Below are 23,461 nucleotides of genomic sequence, written 5' to 3' on the forward strand. Positions count from 1 at the left end.
AAGAGAAGACAGGACAGGAGATACCCTCGCATAATGTCAAATTTGTACCCAGATAGCTAACATACCTTAAACAGAGACAAGAGTCTTTATGTACCTCTGAATCTCATTTTTCACTTCTTACTTGTTTCCTACTTGAAACCAGATTCATTATGTACTCCTGAAAAATATCAGTGGAAACAAAACCTCTCTGTTATTTAACAAATAAAAGTGCATGATTATATGTGCTCATTAATCAAATTGCATTATAACTGCAGCATGCTCACCATTTTTAAAGACCAGTAATATTTCTGCAAAGTATTCTTTGGAGAGTCATATTAATTAGCAAAGGGCAAGCAAGGCATTTTCATATTACTGCCTTTTTTAGTACCCCTAATAGGAAGAAGGTGAATTATTTTTCTTTGTTCAAAGGAAGAGACACAACTATCACTAAATCTCTGGATGGAGCTCAATAGGTTTTTACATTCTCTGTGGTTTTGTCAGGTTTTATCAACAGTAAAGAAGTTAATGTGCATCACGCTGCTGTCTGCTTGTCAGAAGCAGAGACAGGATTTGTGGTAACTTGAAACTAAGACCTGTCCATTGCCAATTAATGGAGTCAATTTGGCGTACCAGTGAGCACTGAATGTAAAGATATTTTAATGCAAGTTCATAGTATACCACATCACTTTGGAGAGCAACAGAGAACTATGCTCTACAGGTAACATAAACAGCATTTTATTCCTGCTCAGTAATCCTGATACCTGCTTGTTTCCTGTGTCTGGAAAAAGTAATGTTTAGTTTAAATTATCTTTAACTGCCTACTCCCCAGACATTGCATAATTAGTTGCAACCTTTATTATATTGGTTGCTATGTCATTCACGCACAACCTCAAAATAAAGTTTTTAAAGTTTAACAATTTAGACAATTTGAATTAAGCTTAAGACTACTGGCCAGCCCTATAAGCTACACATTTATCCCTCAAAAATCTTGATTATAATTCAAAGGTTCATAAATGTTTAGATCTTTAGAACATATTCTGAGGGTTTTATTTTGTATCATTTGGGGATGAAAATCTGGAAGACCAAGGTGCCATGCAAATTAAATGTCAAAATGGGATTTTCATTGCTGGTCCAGCCAAGTTTCACTCCTAACCCTGCACCTCCAATGAAGTGTTTTAGTAGGTGCTTCAACTTTACAAATTGAATAATTCCACGCCTTGGAACTTTGAGGGACAATCCCATGATCCTCTATAATGGAAAGTTAGGATAGTAGTAATTCTTGGGTATGGGAAGCTCGTACAGTTCTACGAGGAAATGGTTCTATAAGGGTTAATGTCAGAGAATGGATTAGGCTGCCCTAATGTGAAGATGCAAAACAGTCCTGGGTGGAAACCATGAAGTCTGGTTCAAGACGCCCATGGGGCCAAGTGTGACATCTCTGGCTCCTATTCGTAATTATGCTCATCTAGTCAATGTAACTTGTTTATTGCTATCATGCAATAAGCTACATCTTGGAATTAAGACAAATGCCTCTTTTTGCTAAGACTCACTGGTGGTCGTCCTCTACAACTATAAAATGAACAGGCCATTATACAGAGTACAAAAGGGAGGCTTGGTAGCAGAAAGCTATGCCAATCACAATATGCTATTTGTTGCTACCACTGACGTACCACACCTAGCCCCAGCCTCTCCCAAGCGCTTACTGATCCTCGTCCACCACTCCCAATACCACTGGCTTTATAGGACAAAGATGGGGTCTCTGGTTCTAACATGGCACCACGAGACATTGTCACAAAGATGTGACTTGCCATATTATTTAGCTGTCTATCTATTTTCTGATCCTAATAGCGAAGTATGGTTGAATTGAAATCTATCATTAATATTTCTGTAAGATGCAAGAGAATAGAAGGGAATTCAATGGTTTCCTTTTAAACATTGTCTTCTGCTTTGTCTTTGACAATTATTTTTAATTGCCATTGCAAATTAGAATGGAATTACACTGTTTATTGCTATGTAATAATTACAAACTGGCTACTGTACATGTCCAGGTTTATAACGTGAAGTAACTATGAGAATCATCTTCGACAAAACGATTTTGGAGCAAGAAATTAGGCTTTTCTGTTGCAAGGTACTCATAGCCCAACAAGTCTGGTATTAAAAGAGATTTACCAATTTTTTCATTCTGTGTACTTTTTTAAAACAAAGAGACAACCTTCCCTTCTCAAACAGTTGTTGGTTGGAAAAAAGACCCAGCAGGCATTCAGAGACCACCTGGGTACCTGGACAGTGGGCTCTGTTTCGTCAACAGCTTTATCCGCATCAGACTTATTGTCGCCACCTGCCACTTGTCCAAAGCCCACAACTTACAATTACAGCCGATTGACTGGCTGATGAGGTTTCAAGAGGTGGGGAGCAAGGATTACAGCATGTTCAGATTGTCAGCATGTAATTGGGAGGAACCCAAATCTCAGGCTGCACAGGTGTTTGATTAGAACGGAAAAATAAAGCTTACACCAAACAAAATAAAGGAAGGCCTTCTTTGCTGTTGCTGTTGAAATGTTCACAGTAACGCACTAGCAGCAACCCCCTCTCCGTCCCTCATTCCCCACAAACTTCATAATAAGAGTTTAAGCTTTTCAGTTCTTTTTTTCTCTTTTATTGGTGCCTGTCAAGATTTAATCTGGACTTGATTGATTGTGAGAAACTCTCAAACAAAATGCCTGCTGAATTACATCATGCGTCACACGACAGCCTCCTCCAAACCTCTGAATCACGTCCTTTCTGCGCTGAACTACCCCCCAGCCCACTAACCTCCCCCCCCCCACCTCCCAGCATGCCTGAAGAGATTGCGTCATCATGAATGAACAAAAGGTTGTGCTGCTATAGCTGATTTTAACACACTGAGTCCATTTTGGCACAACATGAAGACAATTCTCAAAGTGGACCCTGAAATCCTCCAAATCCGGCAGCGCTGTGTGTTTTAGAAGGCACTAATGTCAGTCAATTGGAGTATGCAGCAAAATTCATTATTTTAATAGTCTTAATTGTTTATATAAAAGGACAAACTTTGTATATGGCTTTTTTATGAGCTGTAGCTTAAAGGGGCAGTATTCCCTGAATGGGCTCAGGTCCTTGAATATTGAGGGAATACCTCATTTGCTGTGAGAACTGAGCTTCTGTACAAAGGGGTTGGCAGTCACCGAGCGTTATATAACTGGGAGCTGACAGTTTTATTTTCTTTCCCTTCTCTCCTTATGAAGGCACACTGTTGCATTGTGCTGGCAGCACTCCAATCCCTTCTCAAAGTGACCAGCCTTTGTGCAGGCTGAGGCATGAGTTTCAGCAAGCTGCAGGGATGGGTCACAGCCAATCATTTTCCCAGCACGGGTCAAGGGATAGCAATCAAGAGGAAGAACCATGTGTGACATTCTTGCCTGACCCAGGGGAGCTGAACTATGTAGTGGGCCTGCCATTGTCCAAGCCATGATCAGCTAAGGCAACACAAACTAGGGATCAAAGCTACATCATTCCTGATTTTCATGGCTCAAAATCATAGAGACTTTTCACATACCCACATTCATGACTGAATGCAGCACAAAGTGCTAAGCTGCTCAGATCGGAAGGTCACTTGTTATTGTTATTGAAATAAATACAAATAACCTATTTGAGATATAAGAATGACCTGCATTTTCTAAAGCACCTTTTGTAGTCACAAGGCATCAAGCAGCACTTTAAAGCCAATGGGAAAGGTGGCAAGGACAAGCCAGGGAACTATTGACTGGTGAGCCTGATATCAGTGGTGGGCAAATTGTTGGAGGGAATCCTGAGGGACAGGATTTACACACATTTGGAAAGGCAAGGACTGATTAGGGATAGTCAACATGGCTTTGTGCGTGGGAAATCATATTTCATGAAATTGATTTGAGTTTTTTGAAAAAGTAACAAAGAGGATTGATGAGGGCAGAGTAGGTGGACGTGATCTATATGGGCATCGGTCAGGTATTCGACAAGGATCCCCATGGAAGACTGATTAGCAAGGTTAGATCTCATGGAATACGGGGAGAACTAGCCATTTGGATACAGAACTGGCTCAAAGGTAGAAGACAGAGGGTGGTGGTGGAGGGTTGTTTTTCAGACAGGAGGCCTGTGACCAATGGAGTGCCACAAGGATCGGTGCTGGGTCCACTACTTTTCATCATTTATATAAATGATTTGGATGTGAACATAGGAGGTATAAAGTTACAAATCACACTACACCAGATTGTAGTCCAACAGGTTTAATTGGAAGCACTAGCTTTCAGAACACTGTTCCTTCATCAGGTGGTTGTGAAGGAGCAGTGCTCCGAAAGCTAGTGCTTCCAATTAAAGCTGTTGGACTGTAACCTGGTGTTGTGTGATTTGTAACTTTGTACACCCCAGTCCAACACCGGGTATCTCCAAATCATTGGAGGTATAGTTAATAAGTTTGCAGATGACACCAAAATTGGAAGTGTAGTGGATAGTGAAGAAGGTTACCTCAGATTACAATGGGATCTTGATCAGATAGGCCAATGGGCTGAGGAGTGGCAGATGGAGTTTAATTTAGATAAATGTGAGGTGCTGCATTTTGGTAAAGCAAATCTTAGCAGGACTTATACACTTAATGGTAAGGTTCTAGGGAGTGTGGCTGAACAAAGAGACCTTGGAGTGCAGGTTCATAACTCCTTGAAAGTAGAATTGCAGGTAGATTGAATAGCGAAAAAGGCGTTTGTTATGCTTTCCTTTATTGGTCAGAGCATTGGGTATAAGAGTTGGGAGGTCATGTTGCTGTACAGGACGTTGGTTAGGCCACTTTTGGAATATTGCGTGCAATTCTAATCTCCTTCCTATTGGAAAGTTGTTGTGAAACTTGAAAGGGTTCAGTAAAGGTTAACAAGGATGTTGCCAGGGTTGGAAGATTTGAGCTATAGAGGAAGGTTGAATAGGCTGGGGCTGTTTTCCCTGGAGCATCGAAGGCTGAGGCGTGACTTCATAGAGGTTTATAAAATCATGAGGAGCATGGATAGGATAAGTAGACATGGTCTTTTCCCTGGGATGGGGGAGTCCAGAACTAGAAGACATAGGTTTAGGGTGAGAGAGGAATGACATAAAAGAGACCTAAGCGGCAACTTCTACACGCAGATGGTGGTACGTGTCTAGAATGAGCTGCCAGAGGAAGTGGTGGAGGCTGCTACAATCACAACACTTAATAGACATCTGGATGGGTATATGAATTGGAAGAGTTTAGAGGGGCACGGCCCGAGAGCTGGAAAGTGGGACTAGATTGGGTTGGGATATCAGGTTGGCATGGATGCGTTGGACCGAAGGGTCTGTTTCCATGTTGTATACTCTATGACTCTAAATACTAATTTAGCATGGTCACTGTTGAGTTGGAAATGCTGAGTTCAATTTGTGCACAGCAAACATCCAAAATCAGCAAAGTGATAATAATCAGATAATCTGTTGAATGATATTGGATGTTGAAAAACTATCATTGGACCTTCATATCCACCTGATGGATTGATGCAGCCTTGGCTTATTTTCTCATCGGGAATACAATGCTTCCAACATTACAGCTTATGACATTCACTGAAAAGATTAGCTCTTATTCTTTTAAATGCTAACATGTATAGTTATACCAGCCCCTGTGTGGGGGTCTACAGTTAGTTACAGTTTCAGATAGTGCACAGCAAATAGTCAAGGTCCTTAGTGAGAAGGAATGAACCAACTTCCCTTCTTTATTCAACCAGTCCCTCGGATTGACTGCAGCAAGATTAATTTAAGAAGGATCCCTCCCTTGCAACTTTTTGTATCCTCGTCACAATTTGCTTTCCTACCTATCTTTGCATCACCAGCAAATTTGGTTATAATGCAATCTGTCCCTTTATCCAAGGCATAAGGGAGATTGCAGCCATGTCACTGATCCCTGCAGCACTCCATTAGAATTTGCCAGGCTTAAAATGATGCATGTAAACCATCTGGTGTTAGCTGTTTGTTAACCAATCTTGTAATTGTTCGAATACATCATCCCCAAAACTGTGAAATTTTAGCTTGTGCAGGAACCTTTTAATTTGGCACTTTATCAAATGTCTTTTGGAAATCAAATGTAATACATCAACTCATTCCCATTTACCTACACTCCCTGTTGCATCCTCCAAGAACTCTAATATATTTGACAAATATGATCTTCTTTTTCATGAAACCATGTTGACACTCTCTGATTGTCTTATAGCTTTCTAAATTAAAATGTCTCCTGACACCGATGCTACAACATTAAGATCTGATGGTACACGCTCACCTCTGTTTCCTCCTAATTGCATATGTATAAATGTAATATAAAGCCAATTTTCCAAAATATAATGAAAATCTGCTTTGTTCAACAAATATTTCTCTATTTTATAGTTTCCTGCTATCAAACTCTTTCCCTTTTGAATAAAAATGTTATATTCACTATCTTCCAATGTATGGGACTGGGTTGGTGACAATTCGCCACGGCAGATTCGCCGCTGATGATTAGCCACTGCCAGTTCTCCACCAGCGTTTCTCCACTGGGGTCATTTGAAACTATCTGGAAACTATTCGCTACCGGAAATATATATATGTACTGATTGTTTTCCCTCACGCCTGTTCTTTCATACTTCTCAGTCCCCTTTATTTATACAACTACATACTACATATTTATAAAAAAAGAGGTAAAATAAATATCATTTTATTGGGTTATATATAAAAATGAGTTATAAACTTTAACCAGAAAAAGGAAATATATTTTAAAAATCCTTATAATGGCATTAAAATCTCACATTAATATTAAACAATGAAATTTTAGTTCATTTGATAGTTATACGCTATTTATTTATAAAGATAAAAGCCAAAGCAATTATCATGTTTGCTTTTAAAGCATAATCAGGATCGGTGTGGTATTGACGAGTTGCTCCAACTGCAGCAATATGTCTGTGCATACTTTGTGCCAAATGAAAGAAACAGCCCCTAATTCTAACTTCAGGAAAACATTCTCTCATAGCACTGATAGCTGCCTGCTCAAAGTCACAATGGATTTACTGTGGTCTGAGATTAGGTACCAAAGACTTCACCATTTCAAACATGCATACATACACTGAACATTGCTTATTTGGTAGAAGTATATACGCTATTGGATGGTCAAGGAAGTAATCGTATAATCATATTTGGTAGGGAATCTTGGATACATCATTTAGCAGAATCGATGTGGTTTGTGGATGGTACGATTAAAAATTGCCCCTATTTTATTCTCTCAGGTATATTGTATTTTAGCAAAAAGACTTGATGGAGTTCATCCAATATTGTATATACTTCTATTTGCGGTAGCGAATCGTCTTCAGTGGCCGGTATCTAAGTGCCCGTGGTGGTCAAAGGACAGTGGCTAATCGTCGGCGGCGAATCTGCTGTGGGGAATGGTCCCACCCCGATGGGATTATCCTCTAATCAAGGGAGTTTTGGAATATTAAAACTAATGCATTAATTATCTCACTAGCCACTTTTTTAAAAACTTAGGATGAAGTCCATCAGTATCTGAGCACTGGACAGCTTATGGATTCAACAATTTACTTAGTACCACTTCTCTGGTGATTGTGATTTTCCTGAGCTTCTTTCTCCTTCACTCCCATTTCCTGATTTGCACAGCTTTTGGGAATTTACTTTTGAGGAGAAAGTGAGGTCTGCAGATGCTGGAGATCAGAGCTGAAAATGTGTTGCGGGAAAAGCGCAGCAGGTCAGGCAGCATCCGGGGAACAGGAGAATCGACGTTTCTGGCATAAGCCTGAAGAAGGGCTTATGCCCGAAACGTCGATTCTCCTGTTCCCTGGATGCTGCCTGACCTGCTGCGCTTTTCCAGCAACACATTTTCAGCGGGAATTTACTTTTATCCTCTTTAGTAAAAACTGATGCAAAATATCTGGTTCAATCCATCTATCACTTTCTTATTTTTCATTATTAATTCTTCAGTTTGACTTTCTATGGGTCCAGCACACACGTTCCCCTTTTCCTCTTCACATATTTATAGAAATTCCTACTATCTGTTACTCTATTTCTAACTAGCTTTTTCTCACCCACTAATTTTTCCTTTTTTAAATATTCTGTCCAATCTTCTGACCTGTCACCTGTCTTTGCACAACCATATGCTTTTTCTTTAAGTTTGATGCTATCTTTCATATTTTCAGTTAATCATGGATGGAGTGTTTGTTTCTCAGTATTTTTTCTTACTTGTTGGAATGTATCTATTCTGTATATTCTGAAATATCCCCTTAAATGTCTGCTACTGTATCTCTGTTGACCTACCCTTCATTCTAATTTACCAATTCACTTTAGCCAGCTCTGCTTTCATGTCTACCTAATTCCCCTTACTTAAATTTTAAAGAATAGTTATAGTCCCACTCCTCTCTCCATCAAACTGAATGGAAAATTCAATCATATTATAATCATTGTTACCTCAGGTTGCCTTCACTCTGAGATCACTTATTAGTTTCATCTCATCACACAAGACCTGGTCTAGTAAAGCCTGATTTCTGGTCAGCTTCAGAACATACAGTCCTCAGTAACTACCCCAAACATTTCTATGAATTCTTCAACTAGGCTACCTTTGCCTAAAAGACCTTTCCAGTCCATATCTAGGTTACGATCTCCCATGACTATCACCATGTTTTTTTGGAAAAACTCTCATTACTCTTGCATATTCCATGGAAAAACTTGTGTACTTATATTCTCCCTGATTCCATATTTCTGGAAAAACTCTCAAAACTCTTGCATCTTCGTACCATATGGTTACACGAAGTGAGCCTGAACACCACTCACAGTGACTTTGTACCTTTATTATTTCTTATTTATACTTCTACATCTTTGATTCTTGAACTTAGATCATCCCTCGTTATTGTGCTGATACCATTATTAGATAACAGAGCCACTATACCACATTTGCCTCATTTGCTGTCATTCCTAAATATCTTGTACCCTTCATTAGTGAACCAGATGGGCTTGTCTTACATATAATGATAATTGTCATGGTTACCATTACTGAGACCAGTTTTAAATTGCTGATTTATTAACTGACTGTAAGTTCCACTAGCAGCTGTGTGGGTTTTGAATCTTTGTCCGCCAGAGGATTAATCTAGATTACTAGTCTATTGACCAAGCTTTTTCATCTGATTCTGTCCTCGAGCTGCCATTAAGGTGTAATATGATCATCTTAATCAGTATGGTTTATGGTTAAGTATTATAGTTTGGGTAGCCACATTGTTTGGAAAGGCATCAGTATGGAGCAAAGAGCAGAAGGAAGCACCAGAGTGAGGAATAGTAGAGAATAAGAGGATTGAGTGAGACCTTTTCACTAGGTTAGGGCAAGGATTGTTGGGGGAAAATGGTCCAATGCTGGACAATTAAACTAATAGAGAATACGACTTAACTCCTTGATGAAAATTCATAGTGAAAATAAATCTTCATTAATTAGAATTTGAATAATAGTTCAAATACAGAGCTGATCCTATGTGTTGGTAGAAAAGACAGTGTGCGAACAGTTAAGGTAATTTGCAGAGTTTGCATTTAATGCCTGCAACCAGATTGGTGGTTAAAAACCTTTTAAAGGAAAACAAAGATTTTAAAATTTCCAATTTTCTTTTTGCATTTAAATCCCTATGGCTGGTGATCCTTCTTTCATTAACTTACTTAAGGGGAGCATCAAGCAATGCCTCTATTCTGAACAAAGGCAACCCAGTATTAAACTTGCCTGGATCCCTCTGGCACTGGGGTCTGCATTCAAAGCAAAAACATTTAAAACATGTATACTTTGATGGAATGCCCGTGAACTGCAAATGTGGAATGCTTATGATGCCACATGTGAACATGAATAAGTGGGCCGCCAAGGAGTCGATGGCTTTTAATCACAAGCACAGCTTCTTTTCCTGGTTCTTGTGAAATGGCCACCCCTGAGATTAAAGAACAAGGATGACAGTTAATCTAAGGTCATTGTAATGGGAGCAGTGCTTAACTGTCTCAGTTCCTGGGTCAGCTTATCAGGTTTTTAATGTGGTACATGTCCTATTATGTTTGGTGTGGGAGAAGCTTATAACATCAACAAGATTGAAGTACCTATTTTCGTGGGGACACAGGAGGATGTACAGTAATGTTCAACACAGCATATAGGAGCTGACTCCAGAAAGGAAGGAAGAATGATCAATTTAGAAAGGATCTGTAACTTTATAACCCAATTACATCTGCATGGTTTGCTTCAATCTCACCACATCCAGTTAATGAAGCAAAGCATCATGGGTACCACCTGGTCAGTGCAGTAAAGCATCCACTGTGACTGACATATTTACTTTAGCCTGCCAGTGATGCTATCTAGGGCAGTAGCACAAACAATAGCTCGTCATTTACACTTTTTTTATTTGCTAGGCAAACTAGCTGGCTTTCTTGTGAACCTTCTGACCTAGAGCTGACCCCTGTAATTGTGGGCCACGACCTTTTGTGTTCTTTCATGAATGTTTGCAAAGGGACCTGTCAGAAAGTGTCGCCATCACTCGCATACTGCAAGGTCAGGAACAGCATGAGATTTCCAACTTCCTGTTGAAAGAAATAAAGGAGAGAGAAAAAAGACGAGGTGGGGGTGGGGCATGAGGGGTGGGGGTAGACATGGGAAGCGAGAAAAAAAGATTCCCAGCTGTGGTTTGGTGCTGCTCACATCACTTTCCAGCATTAATAGTGCCATCAGATTACCTCACCCAGAGGTGCACTATCAGGCCATAGTTCATGGGTCAGTGCACCCGAGTAATGCCTGTTGAATTAGATTCTGGGTAATGGGAGATACAGTGTTTTAGATAGCAGTTACATAACACCCTACAGCAAATAGCTTAAATGAGGCAGGCAAAAAGAACAGCAATGGTAAAGTTGACAACCATTCTGCCAATTTATCTTTGCGTTTGCTGCTGATACCAAGTCTGATTTAGGAAACAGTTCATAACAACTAATCTGAATTGTGGATAACACAGACTAACATGCTAAGACATACATACATCTACACATATGTTTTAGTAAGCTCTGGTACTCTAGATTTTGCAACATTTTCATAGCGCCTGTAAACTATTCATTTCATCAGTGTGACACAGCCACTAAGTTCAGACTGTGAATGTTTACACAAGTACCTGTACTCCTTCCTCATGCTTACCTGAAACCGTTGCCCTAGAAGAACAAAACTCTGCCACTTGCTTGCTGGAATATTGTAAGCAACATTCGATATTTTCTGATGTATGAGCAGGTTTCCCAGCTAGCAGTGAAAACTCACAAAACTGGCCTTAAGATCATAGTATTGCAAATTCCTGTAGTACCTGGGGCACAGTTTGGATTACTGGAGGCAGCTTGAATTATTATTTACTCTTTATCACATACTACTTTTCTGCTGATGCCTTCAGTTCCATTCAGTTGATTGTAATCCATGCTAATGGTGACAAGTTCCCTTGAAAGCGCAAAGCTGTGTAATTTTAAGCAATTTATATGTCTGAACTGAATTAAGGTGACATTTAAATTTTTAATAGATCAACCAGTCTATCACTGACTGAAAAGTTACCTCTGTAATTATCTGCCTTATTCAAACTCTCATTTTCCCATGTTGTAAAGGCGCCCACTCCTTCCAAACTCACAGCCTAAAGACATTAGCCTCAATTTTACTCTAATCCACCCAATGTGAATACAATGGGTTTAGTTCTGAAGCTTATTTTATGTTGAACAACTACAAGACACATACAAGAAATTTTAAAGGAACGACTGCCATTTCTGAGAATATGGAGCAACCAGCTTCCAGCTTATGTAACATCTGGTTACACAGTATACACATTTTACAATCTGCTTTGGGGCATATGGGTCCAAGTCCAGAGCTTCTCATAACAAGAATAAGGAACTGTTTTACCAACCCCAATTTTGAAACTCCAACCTTCCAGATATACATACTCTGCCATGGAGGGACTGGCCTTGATAAATTGAAAGAGCTGCTTTTAAGGCATCCACCTACTGTTTGCTTTACCACAGATTGGTACTGCCCCACTGGAGTGGCAGAGGTTTAATAGAAGAAACAAGACATGCTTTTGGTCCCAGCTCTCCCAATATCTATTCTTTCACCATCTGCTCATTGAATGTTTGTAGAAAACTTGGCCAGACTGCTCTGGCAGCAGCTGATGGAGAGCAGTCTGCAGTAGGACCACCATAATGCAAAATACTGGGAATTTGCTGGACAAGGAATACTTCCAACATAAGCATCAAGGACCCTTCTGTCAGCTTCATCGATGGCAACAAGGAAGTACCTTATGGAAATAGTCTAATTTATTAAACCTTCTTTTAAGAAGGTACTCTGGGTTGATATTTAAAATATTTCAAGGCAGATATTACCTTCAGTACTATTCACTATTATGACTTTTGGCACTGTGATTCGTAGTGTCTCATTACTTGGGAGTTCCTGACTTTGCATTGTCAAACTGTTCATCCAAAAATGTTGGTTGAATTGTTTTCACCATCTTTAATGCAGGAAAGGTAACGTAAGGACAATCAAAGCAGCTGAAACTTTGCCTTAACCAGTCTTTTAGTGAACTTACTGATATTCTTGGTAGCCCCAGAGCATTGTTTAGACCTGAGTGACACATAGATGGGTGTGATGATAGGAGAAATTTTATTCCCTTATAAGAATCATCTGATGAACCTGGAGGAATGTAATAATGTAGGTACGGTTTACTGACACAATTTAAAGGTATTGTGAGAACTTACTGCAAAATTGGAACAATTTCAACATCCTCTCATCATTTCTTCTGATCAGCAGGGCATTAGGAGAGCTTTACTGAAAACAACAAATGGTGGAGATCACAGTAAGTCAGACAGCATCCATAGGGAGAGGGCAAGCTAATGTTTTGAGTCTAGATGACTCTTCATCAGACTCATCTGCATTTGAAACGTTAGCTTGCCCTCTCCCTATGGATGCTGTCTGACCCGCTGTGATCTCCACTGTTTGTTATTTTCAGTACAGATTCTAGCATCTGCAGTACTATGCTTCTACATTAAAAGAGCTTTGTTCTGCTAAAGTTGCCATAGTCCCACATGAATATAGGGCTGTTCTTTCATTAGAGAGAGAGAGAGGACTGGTGGTGAGTTTAAACAGAGTGTCACCACATCTCAAGTGGAAGGAGAGGTTGAGAAGATGGGCCAATGGGCTGAGAAGTGGCAGATGGAGTTTAATTCAAATAAATGCGAAGTGCTGCAGTTTGGGAAAGCAAATCTTAGCAGAACTTATACACTTAATGGTAAGGTCCGAGGGAGTGTTGTTGAACAAAGCGACCTTGGAGTGCAGGTTCATAGCTCCTTGAAAGTAGAGTCGCAGGTAGATAGGATAGTGAAGAAGGTGTTTGGTATGCTTTCCTTTATTGGTCAGAGTATTGAGTACAGGAGTTTGGAGGTCATGTTGCGGCTGTACAGGACATTGGTTAGGCCACTGTTGGAATATTGAGTGCAATTCTGGTCTCCTTCCTATCAGAAAGATGTTGTGAAACTTGAAAAGGTTCAGAAAAGATTTACAAGGATGTTGCCAGGGTTGGAGCATTTGAGCAAGACGGAGAGGCTGTACAGGCTGGGGCTGTTTTCCCTGGAGTGTCAGAGGCTGAGGGGTGACCTTATAGAGGTTTACAAAATTATGAGGGACATGGATAGGATAAATAGACAAAGTCTTTTCCCTGGGGTCGGGGAGTCCAGAACTAGGGGGCACAGGTTTAGGGTGAGAGGGGAAAGATATAAAAGAGACTTAAGCGACAACTTTTTCACGCAGAGGGTGGTACGTGTATGGAATGAGCTGCCAGAGGATGTGGTGGAGGCTGGTACAATTGCAACATTTAAGAGGCATTTGGATGGGTATATGAATAGGAAAGGTTTAGAGGGATATTGGCCGGGTGCTGTCACGTGGGACTAGATTGGGTTGGGATATCTGGTCGGCATGGACGGGTTGAACCGAGGGGTCTGTTTCCATGCTGTACATCTCTATGACTCTATGACAGGAATTTAGGGAGTGAACTCAGACAATAGTGCTCAAGATAGACAAAAAAACTGAAACTAATGCTCGGATGGGCAGGGGATATGTAGTTAGAGGAGGCTTACATTAGAAGAACTAAAGTAATTTGGAGGGGGGTGGAAAGAGGGGCGGAAGATCACACAGGGAGGGTGGCTGAACCAAAGCACAGTGATTAAACTGACTCTTAGACGATCTTAGTAATCCTTCCTTCTTGCTTTCAGCAGAAGGAGGTGAGCAGTAACCTGTTTCATATCAGAGCTGCCAGCAGTGCTGCTGGCTTGTGGGAAGTGTCATGTGCATTGATCCTCATGCGTAACACTGAACTGGTGCAGTTAATTAAAGTACTATTGACAGAGCCCATTTGCTGAACTGAAGTCATTTAGCACTGAAGTCCACCACCTGAACAAACAGGAATGTTCTGTGTTGTTAAAAGTAGACCCACAACTGACACTAAATCCTCCCACAACATTTTTTTTTCTCCCTTCCTCTTTTAAATGTTTTCACTGACATTGCTCCTGCTCCTGCTGCTGTTGCTGCTGCTGCTGCTGTTACAGTCATCAGCTGTCAGTCGTACCTCTATACTGTGGATGACAAAAAACAGGCACTTTAATTTTCCTTTTCCCCATCACATGATGTGAGACTCCCCATGGAAGAACAAGACAATCCTAAAATTACTTTTTTTGGTACAAATTCATAAGGAAACACTGCTTGACGTTAATTGTCAATCCTGATTTATTTTAAAAAAGGAGACAGAATTTAAATTACCAATGTAAGCAGACAGTCTTCCATTGTAGGCATAATCTTTACTACTAATTACCTTGGAGGCTTTTTACACTATTGCTCACTATGTGTTTCCTCTCCCATTCTCTTTAAGGATAGAAATCTATAGGCCCCAACTGGTCTGGTGCTGGAAGAAAGTCACAATTTAGTCTAAAATGAGGAGGCACTTGTCATAAAATATAACTTTTTGCAAGATAGCAATCAGGTACAAGTTAGACTGATATGAAAGACATTGGGTTGAACCTTACCAGAAATTGACTAAGTGTCATGTTCATCAAGTTTTATGGAAGGTTTCTCTCCTGTGAGACTTCTCACATGACTATCTCAAACTTGCCTCATTAATTAGACCACCATGGCACCCCTCTCATCCAGTGCTAGCCTAATCCTTCATCTCTCACACCACTGCCAGGATATACCCTGGATCTCTGGCACCAGCACTATCTTTTTAAAGGCTATCTGTAAATAGTCACATGTTGGCAGTCTAGGAGTTGCCCTGCATGAATGAAGATATTTGCTCAGACATGGCACACAAGGGGAAACTTGCCATGAAGTAGATATCTTCTGAAAGGCCAGGGTTCCTTGCACTTACACTACTTTCAAAAGCCATTGTGCACCCAGACAAGCACTGTCAGTCTTGAGCTGTCCTGTATGGATCCTGATATTTGCCTGGACATGGTAGACAATAGAAAATTGAGTGAAGAGCCTGAAGATGCAGTCTGGTCCAGTCCATGAGCTAGGCTTGTGTCTCTGAGCACACTATGTTATTGCTGTAGCTTTTCAGTACTGTGCTATTGATGCCCTGTGACTAGCATGGATGTCCTTTGGAACAAGAAGTGAGCTGGAATCACCAGGTACCTGAGCTGACTTCCATGACTAAAATGCAAGTCCAGTGGTGTAGTGGTAATATCATTGGACCTATAATCTTGAGGACCAGCCTAATGCTCTAGCAACAGGGTTCAAATCCCACCATGCAAGCTCTTGAAATTTCAATATAGAGGGGATACATTCTTAAGGTGAAAAGAGGAGGTTTCGAGTGAACTTGAGGAAAGGTCCTTTTACTCAGAGAGCAGTAGGAATTTGGGAGACACTCAATGGGATGGTAGTTGAGGAGGGCAACCTCACAACCTTTAAAAAATACTCAGATGAACGCTTTCATTGTCATAATATGCAAGGCAATGCGCATGGTGCTGAAAAGTGGAACTAATGTGGATTTAGTGTATTTTTGATGGTACAGACACAATGGGGCAAAGGTCCTTTTGAGTATATTCTATGATTCTAAACTGTTGATTGGAAACCCAGTGATTAAAAAAAGGCTGAACCTGAGCAGTAACCTGAACCTGAGCGGAAGGCGTTGACCATGACAGAGTGGGACTCTCTCCCTCAGTGACAATGGATCCCTGCTCTTGGATGCTGCTGGCCGCTCTGATTGGCTGGCATGTCCAGTAGGTCCCTGCAAGTGGATCAAGAGCACCCCACTTGTGTCTCCTTTCATTGCTACAATATTCTTGGAGATAAAGCAGCAGCCATCTCCTACCTGCTTGGCCATGACAGCCATATTTTGGAACGGGCAGCCTTTTAGAAGAAACTATTGAGCTTCTGATACGCTCAATTGATTCTTAATTGTTTTTACATATAGTGGATAGACAGGCAATTTTGGCATCTGCCCAACCATTATATTATGGGGGTCAAGTAAGGGTTAGGTGGTGGTCTGGGTATCTGTCTATATTGCATGCAGCCCAGTCAAAGGAGGGACATTTAAGATATCACGCCTTACTTTGCTTCATGGAAGCAGCATTGACCAGAACCATTGAACCAGAGGCAAGAGGCAAGAATTGCTTGAAGTAAGCCTGAAGCATATGGGCTATGGGTGAAACATGAGGACAAAATAGCTTTTTGAACAGAACACCAGTGAAAGTACCAGTAGAGAAGCTTAGCAGTGACGGGAAGCATTGGACAATGGACTTCAAGACCCGTTAAACCATGGAAAGGGAAGGCCAGAGATAAACTGACAAAGCTTGACAGAAAGCCTATGACAGAGAACGCAGAAAGCAACAAGGAGAGTTTGTTCAGCCACGGTATGTACATTGTACATTAGAATAGAGAACTTACGGGGACGGACAAGAAATTCTCACTCAGAAAATTTGCCAGTGGCAAAACTATGAAGAAACCTGATTGGTGGTTACCATAAAGGGCCTCACTGGCAGGAGCTCCTCCCAGTTAGTTCAATGATCTTTTGGTCATGAGCATCAAGAAAGAGATCATGTTTTCAGAGCTTCAGCAGCAGCACACACAATTGAACACAGATCACAACAGTCTGCAGGTGTCCCAACAGTAAGGACATGGAAAGCCAGGAGGCCAAATTATTCTTGGAGGATGTGGCAGGCCACTGAAAACTTTCAGTTCCCCTGATTATGCAGACCGTGGTGTGCAGATATTTAGGTTAATAGCCTGGAAGCTAATATTAAATCGGTTGCAAGGGACAATGTTTATATTCTTTTGGATCCTGCACCATTGTTAAAGCCAGGAATTTTCAGACCACCATCCATTCAACTTTATATACTGAAGTAATAAAATCAGACTGAGAGGGAAAATGCAGACTACACCGAAATCAAAATAGAAATCACTGAAGGTTTGTCCAGATCAATATGCATTTTTAACAGGAATGGTGAAATAACTTTAAACATTCAGATGCCAAAGACTCATGTGGTTGAATCACTGAGTCCTGAAGTTGTATACATCCACCCTTAGGACCATTGGATGAACATACAGATCTTTCATTTCCCTCAGGCTGCAAATGTCAGGAAAAATGGTCTTCCCCAGTAAAGGTGCCAACTATAGAGGGTATTCTAGACTTTAATTGCTTTGTTTTTCCTGGACACAAAGACAGAAGTAGAATCAATCACTGAAATTATTCTTTTGTTGGAGACCTTGGACATCCCTAGCAATTAAACGATAAATTTGTCTTCTTTCATAAAACACGTGAAGGACTCGCAGAAATAACAACTGCAACCACAATTGAGTGAAGGACTTCCTCCTTCAACAAGACTGGACCACCGCAGGGAAGTAGGAAGAGGATCTTATATCAGTTCAATTAATATGCACACATGTGAATCTTCAAAAAGTTTGACAATTCATAAAATCACTTTCATATCAGAATTGTCTCAAAATATGAAGTGCAAAAGGCATCTTCAATCATGCAAGCAATCGATCTCACATATCCAGTACAGAGTCATTGATAATGGGCCTTCTGCATCAACGGAAACCAATTGTATGCAACACATCTTTAAATGATGCACAAAAACATAACATGAGTTTGACACATTTAAAGAAAATTTTTAAACTTCCAAAACAGCCCATCAAGAGGTAGCTCAGCATTTACAAGCAGGAGTAAAACATTATCCAGAAAGGAAAGGATGATTAAGTTCCAATTGGATCATGCTAGTATTCAACATTCCAAAATTGTTTCATTGTATAACCATCAGCTGGACATTGCAATGGAGCCTTATCAGCAAACTACACAAACCCTTGCAAGATCTTTCAATTAATCATTATTGGAACAAACAAACAACCTTCTAGAGGTGCAAAATTGGAGAAGTCTAAATTTGAGCATCTGAGATTGCTGATTTAGAAACCAATCTATTAACACTTATCCAACACAGTCTAGCCTTTGACTCTGAAAAGGGAAAGCTTAGAAAAGAGGCAGTCAATGTTGACACAGATGGAACAAAGAGCTACATTGATGGAGACAAAGTCTCTTTTTACACAGAAATATTGAATACTCTAAGATTACAGTGAAGACTGAGGACTGAAAATGTTTTGTTCATTTGAAATGGTGATCTTCTCTTGCAAAAATAAGTGCTTGAGAAAGACAACAAAAGTCTTCACTTGACTTTACAGAAGATTAACATGGAGAAGCAAACCCTGACTGATAGAGATCACCTGCAAAATGAAAGTAGAAATTAGAAATACATGGTGATGTAAATCAATTTAGCATCCAGCCTGGAATCTACAGATTCTTCCAAGAACATCTTATAGATCCTGTGCATGAAGTCTATTTTCTCAGTAATGATGGTACTATTCAACTTTTTGATGGAATTCAAGAAATATTCATGTCTGCCAATAAGCTGCCAACTACTCTTTTTGAGTACACACTACCCGAGATAATTATACCTCTGGAAGGTCTTCCAAGAAAGCTGAAAATGAAATTGGAGATTAATGATTCAAAAGAAGAAGACCTATTGGGAGTAGACGTGGAGAGGTGGAATAAACCGTAAAATGCTCAGGTTTAAATGCCAATAAAATGGATACAATAAAAGGGCTTGCTGGGAGATGTCGAGCAAAGTCTGAACTAAACCTTTACTCTGGGAATAGTTACTGAGCAAGTGTACAAGGAGCAATAGTGACATCAGATCAATCGAACCTCGAGCTTGAGTCTGTAGGCTTCCAGAATAAGCACTATCTTACCATCCCTTGTATATAGGTACGTTTCAATAATTCTGCTAATATTAATTTCAACTCAATCCTCCATTTTCTGAGTTTAGAAATAATCTGACATAATTTTTTTACATATTGGAAATGCTCTACTGGCTTGTGTTTTCATGCACAAGATAACATTCATTGTGGTCACACTATATTCCTTAGAATGTCAGCTGAATTATTTAATATCTGTCTGAGAATGTGGTGAATGGAGTAACATAATCTGATTTGAGATTACGCAGAAAATACACCACTAGTCTTTTAAAGCTGTGATGCTATGAATGGGTCAGTCTCCAAACACAGCTTGTTGCTTAATCTTATTCGTTCTATTGTACTGAAGACACATTATAAATTTTCACCATTACTAAGCTCCACATCCAGCTTTAATACTTTATTTCCCTCATGGAATGTCTTTAAGCTCACTCCCTCGCCTGATCCCTGATTCCTCTGCACCTATAAATCAAAAAAGTACAACTTTCAAATTCCTCTCTGTCTTACTGAATGAATGCTTGCTTTTCCTGTCCATTAACCTCTCTCTGGAATGTGCATTTACTGTCTGAGTCTCCGGCTGTCTTTATTCTCCTTTTAAAACTGCCCTCCCTTCCTGGCACCAGGCTGCAAAGTAATATTTCCCCTTTGCTGAATGAAGCGCACTTAACCGGGTGTTTGATATGGTCTGAGGGCTCACAGAAAAGCACTGAAGCACAACCCGCTTTTATTTCATGGGGCTGTGGGAGTTCAGAGAGATGGGAGCCTCTTTCAGACCGAGCAGACACAGTGTTTAGTAAAAGAAAAACAAATAAAAGAATTATAATGGCTTTCTACCTCACTTAATGCTTTTAAAATTGAAAATGTTAGATTGACATTTTTTTGTCTCAGTGGCTAGTTATGAAACATAATGGGGCACATAAAATAAACATAAACACGATTGCAAAGAACTTTTTTGTTGCAGCCTTACACATTAGCTCTAAGCAATGTTAAAAAGGTAGAAAACCTTGGTAAATCTTTTCTGCACGACACAATAATTCATAAAAATGCCATAAAATGCACAATCTGCAACTTGTGTCCTTTCTGAGGTTCCCATTTACTTCCCTTTAAAATTATAAATCTGGGAATTTCTGTCACTTGTACTCATGATGTTAGCATGTTTCACATGGTTACATAGTAAATAACTACCATTTCAGTAAAGGAAGTAACTACTTGCATTATACAGAATCTTTCTTGACCTCCAGATATTACAAAGTTCTTTACAATCAATTGCATATTTTTGATGTGCAATCACTGTCATAATGTGAAAAAACGACAAGCAATTTATGCAATCCAACTCCCACAAACAGCTATGAAGTAATCACGAGGCAATCAAAATCTTGAATATATACAATGATTGAGTGGTAAAGAATGAATAATGTATAGATTGTGATTTGTTAATATTGATTAACACAATTGACACAGTCAGGGAGTGACCAAGGTCCATAGAATGCTTTGGTATTCCTGTACTGAAATGATAGGCCAGATGGCCTCCTTCTGTGTTGTAATGATTCTATAATTCAATGAAAGCAGAAATCATTTGGAATTCCAGGCAAGAATTTTTATTTTATGTACTTTTTTTCTCAGCAATCTGCTGACGGCTTATTTTCTAGTTAGTGTTATGAAGCCAGAAGTGTGTTCAGGGTCTTTTCCCCAGAGTAGGGCTGTCCAAAACTGGAGGGCATAGGTTTAAGGCAGGAGGGTAAATATTTAAAAGGGACTTGAGAGGCAGATTTTTCACATGGCGTGTGGTGCATATGTGGAATGAACTGCCAGAGGAAGTGGTTGAGGCAAATACAATTACAACATTTAAAAGACATTTGGACAGGTACATAGATAGGAAAGATTTAAAAAGATATGGGCCAAGTGCAGGAAAAGGTGACAAATTCAGGTTAGGAAACCTGGTCAGCAGTGGAATGTTTACAAGATCGCTTTTTGGAGCAGCTTGTGGTAATGTCCATTGGACAATCCTGGATTGAGTGTTGTGCAATGAGGCAGTCTTGATATGGGAGCTTAAGGTGAAGGAACCCTTAGGAGGCAGTGAGCATACTATGATAGAATTTACTCTGTGATTTGAGAGGGAGAAGGTGGAATCAGATGTAACGGTATTACGGTTGAATAAAGGCAACTACAGAGGCATGAGAGAGAAGCTGACCAGAGTTGACTGGGAGAGGAGCCTTGAAGGAAGACAGTGAAACAGCAACGGCAGAAGTTTCTGGAAGTAATTCGAGAGACTCAACATAAATTCATCCTGAGGAAAAAAAGGCAAATTAAATGGAGGATGAGGCAACCATGGCTGACCAGGGAAGCCAGGGACAGCATAAAAACAAAAGAGAAAGCATACAATGTGGCAAAGAGCAGTGGGAAGCCTGAGGATTGAGAAAACTACAAAGACCAACAGAGGACAACGAAGAAAGAAATAAGGAGGGAGAAGTCTGATTAAATATGAGGGTGAGCTAGTTGGTAATATTAGGAAAGATTGCAAGAGTTTCTTATGATATTTAAGGCAAAAGAGAGGCAAAAGTGGACATTCTTTGAGAAGGTAAAGAGCAGGTTAGATCAAGGAGACACAATGGATATTATCCATCTGATTTCCAAGAAGGTCTTTGACAGATGCTGCACAGGAGGCTACTGAGTAAGATAAGGGCCCTTGGTGTTAGGGGCCAGGTACGAGCATGCATAGAGGCCTGGCTGTCTGACAGAAAACAGAAAGTAGGAATAAAAGGGTCCTTCTCAGCATGGAAGCCGGTGCCGAGTGGCGTTCCACAAGAGTTAGTGTTAGGACCACAACTTTTCACTTTATACATTAATGATCTGGATGAAAGATCTGAGGGTATTCTGGCTAAGTTTGCAGATAATGAAGGGGTAGATAGTATGGAGGAGGCAGGGAGGCTGCAGAAAGATTTAAAAGCGCAGCAGGTCAGGCAGCATCCAAGGAGCAGGAGAATCGACGTTTCGGGCATAAGCCCTTCTTCAGGAATCAATTCAGGATTCCTGAAGAAGGGCTTATGCCCGAAACGTCGATTCTCCTGCTCCTTGGATGCTGCCTGACCTGCTGCGCTTTTCCAGCAGCACATTTTTCAGCTCTGATCTCCAGCATCTGCAGTCCTCACTTTCTCCTGCAGAAAGATTTAGACAGGTTAGGAGAGTGTGCATAGAAGTAGCAGGTGGAGTACAATGTGGGAAAGTATGATGTCATACACTTTGGTAGAAAAAATAGAGGCATGGAGTATTTTCTAAAAGGGGAGAAAATTCATAAATCTGAAGGAACTTGGGAGTCCTAGTCAAGGTTTCTCTTAAGGTAAACTTGCAGGTTAAGTTTATAGTTAGGAAAGCAAATACAATATTGTCATTTATCTCAAGAGGACTAGAATATAAAAGCAGAGATGTAATTCTGAGGCTTTATATGGCTCTGGTGAGACCACATTTGGAATATTGTGAGCAATTTTGGGCCCCATACCTCAAGAAGGATGTATTGACCCTGGAGCATGGCTCATGAGGATGATTCAGGAATGAAACGCTTAACATATGAGGGACTCTGGGATTAAGCTCGATGGAATTTTGAAGGGTCAGTGAGGATCTGTTTGAAACTTTCAGAACGGTTAACGGCCTGGAAGAGTGGACGTTGGGAAGATGTTTCCATTGGCAGGAGAGATGGGGACCTAAGGGCACAGCCTTAGAGTAAAGGGAAGAACCTTTAGAATGGAGATAAGGAGAAACTTCTTTAGCCAGAGAGTGGTGAATCTGTGGAATTCATTACCACAGAAGGCTGTGGAGGCCAGGTGAATGAGTATATTTGAAACAGAGATAGATAAGCTCTTGATTGCCAAGGAGATTAAAGGTAACGGGAGAAAGCAGGAAAATGGGGTTGACAAACCAATCAAGGAACAGAAGAATCGACGTTTTGGGCATAAGCCCTTCTTCAGGAAGGGCTTATGCCCGAAACGTCGATTCTCCAGCTCCTTCGATGCTGCCTGACCTGCTGTGCTTTTCCAGCAACACATTTTCAGCTCTGATCTCCAGCATCTGCAGTCCTCACTTTCTCCTTGACAAACCAATCAGCCATGATTGAATGGTGGAGCAGACTTGATGAGCTGAATGGCCTAATTTCTGCTC

General features: G+C 40.4%; 2 long non-coding RNA genes across 1 annotated transcript in view; one reads left to right on the forward strand and one right to left on the reverse strand.

The window, feature by feature from the left end:
- LOC148149741 (uncharacterized) overlaps window positions 1-23,461 on the forward strand; it is a 461,686-nt gene that overhangs the window by 344,239 nt on the left and 93,986 nt on the right.
- LOC148149742 (uncharacterized) overlaps window positions 1-23,461 on the reverse strand; it is a 79,481-nt gene that overhangs the window by 54,826 nt on the left and 1,194 nt on the right. Inside the window, exon 3 of the long non-coding RNA XR_015757411.1 lies at window positions 66-157. This is a non-coding gene — a long non-coding RNA (uncharacterized LOC148149742). The remainder of the gene's footprint in view (window positions 1-65; window positions 158-23,461) is intronic.

Source organism: Chiloscyllium plagiosum, unplaced genomic scaffold (assembly GCF_037043375.1).
Source record: "Chiloscyllium plagiosum isolate Xiang-an unplaced genomic scaffold, Cpla_swu_hap1 HiC_scaffold_6, whole genome shotgun sequence".
In the NCBI taxonomy this organism is placed as follows: Eukaryota; Metazoa; Chordata; class Chondrichthyes; order Orectolobiformes; family Hemiscylliidae; genus Chiloscyllium; species Chiloscyllium plagiosum.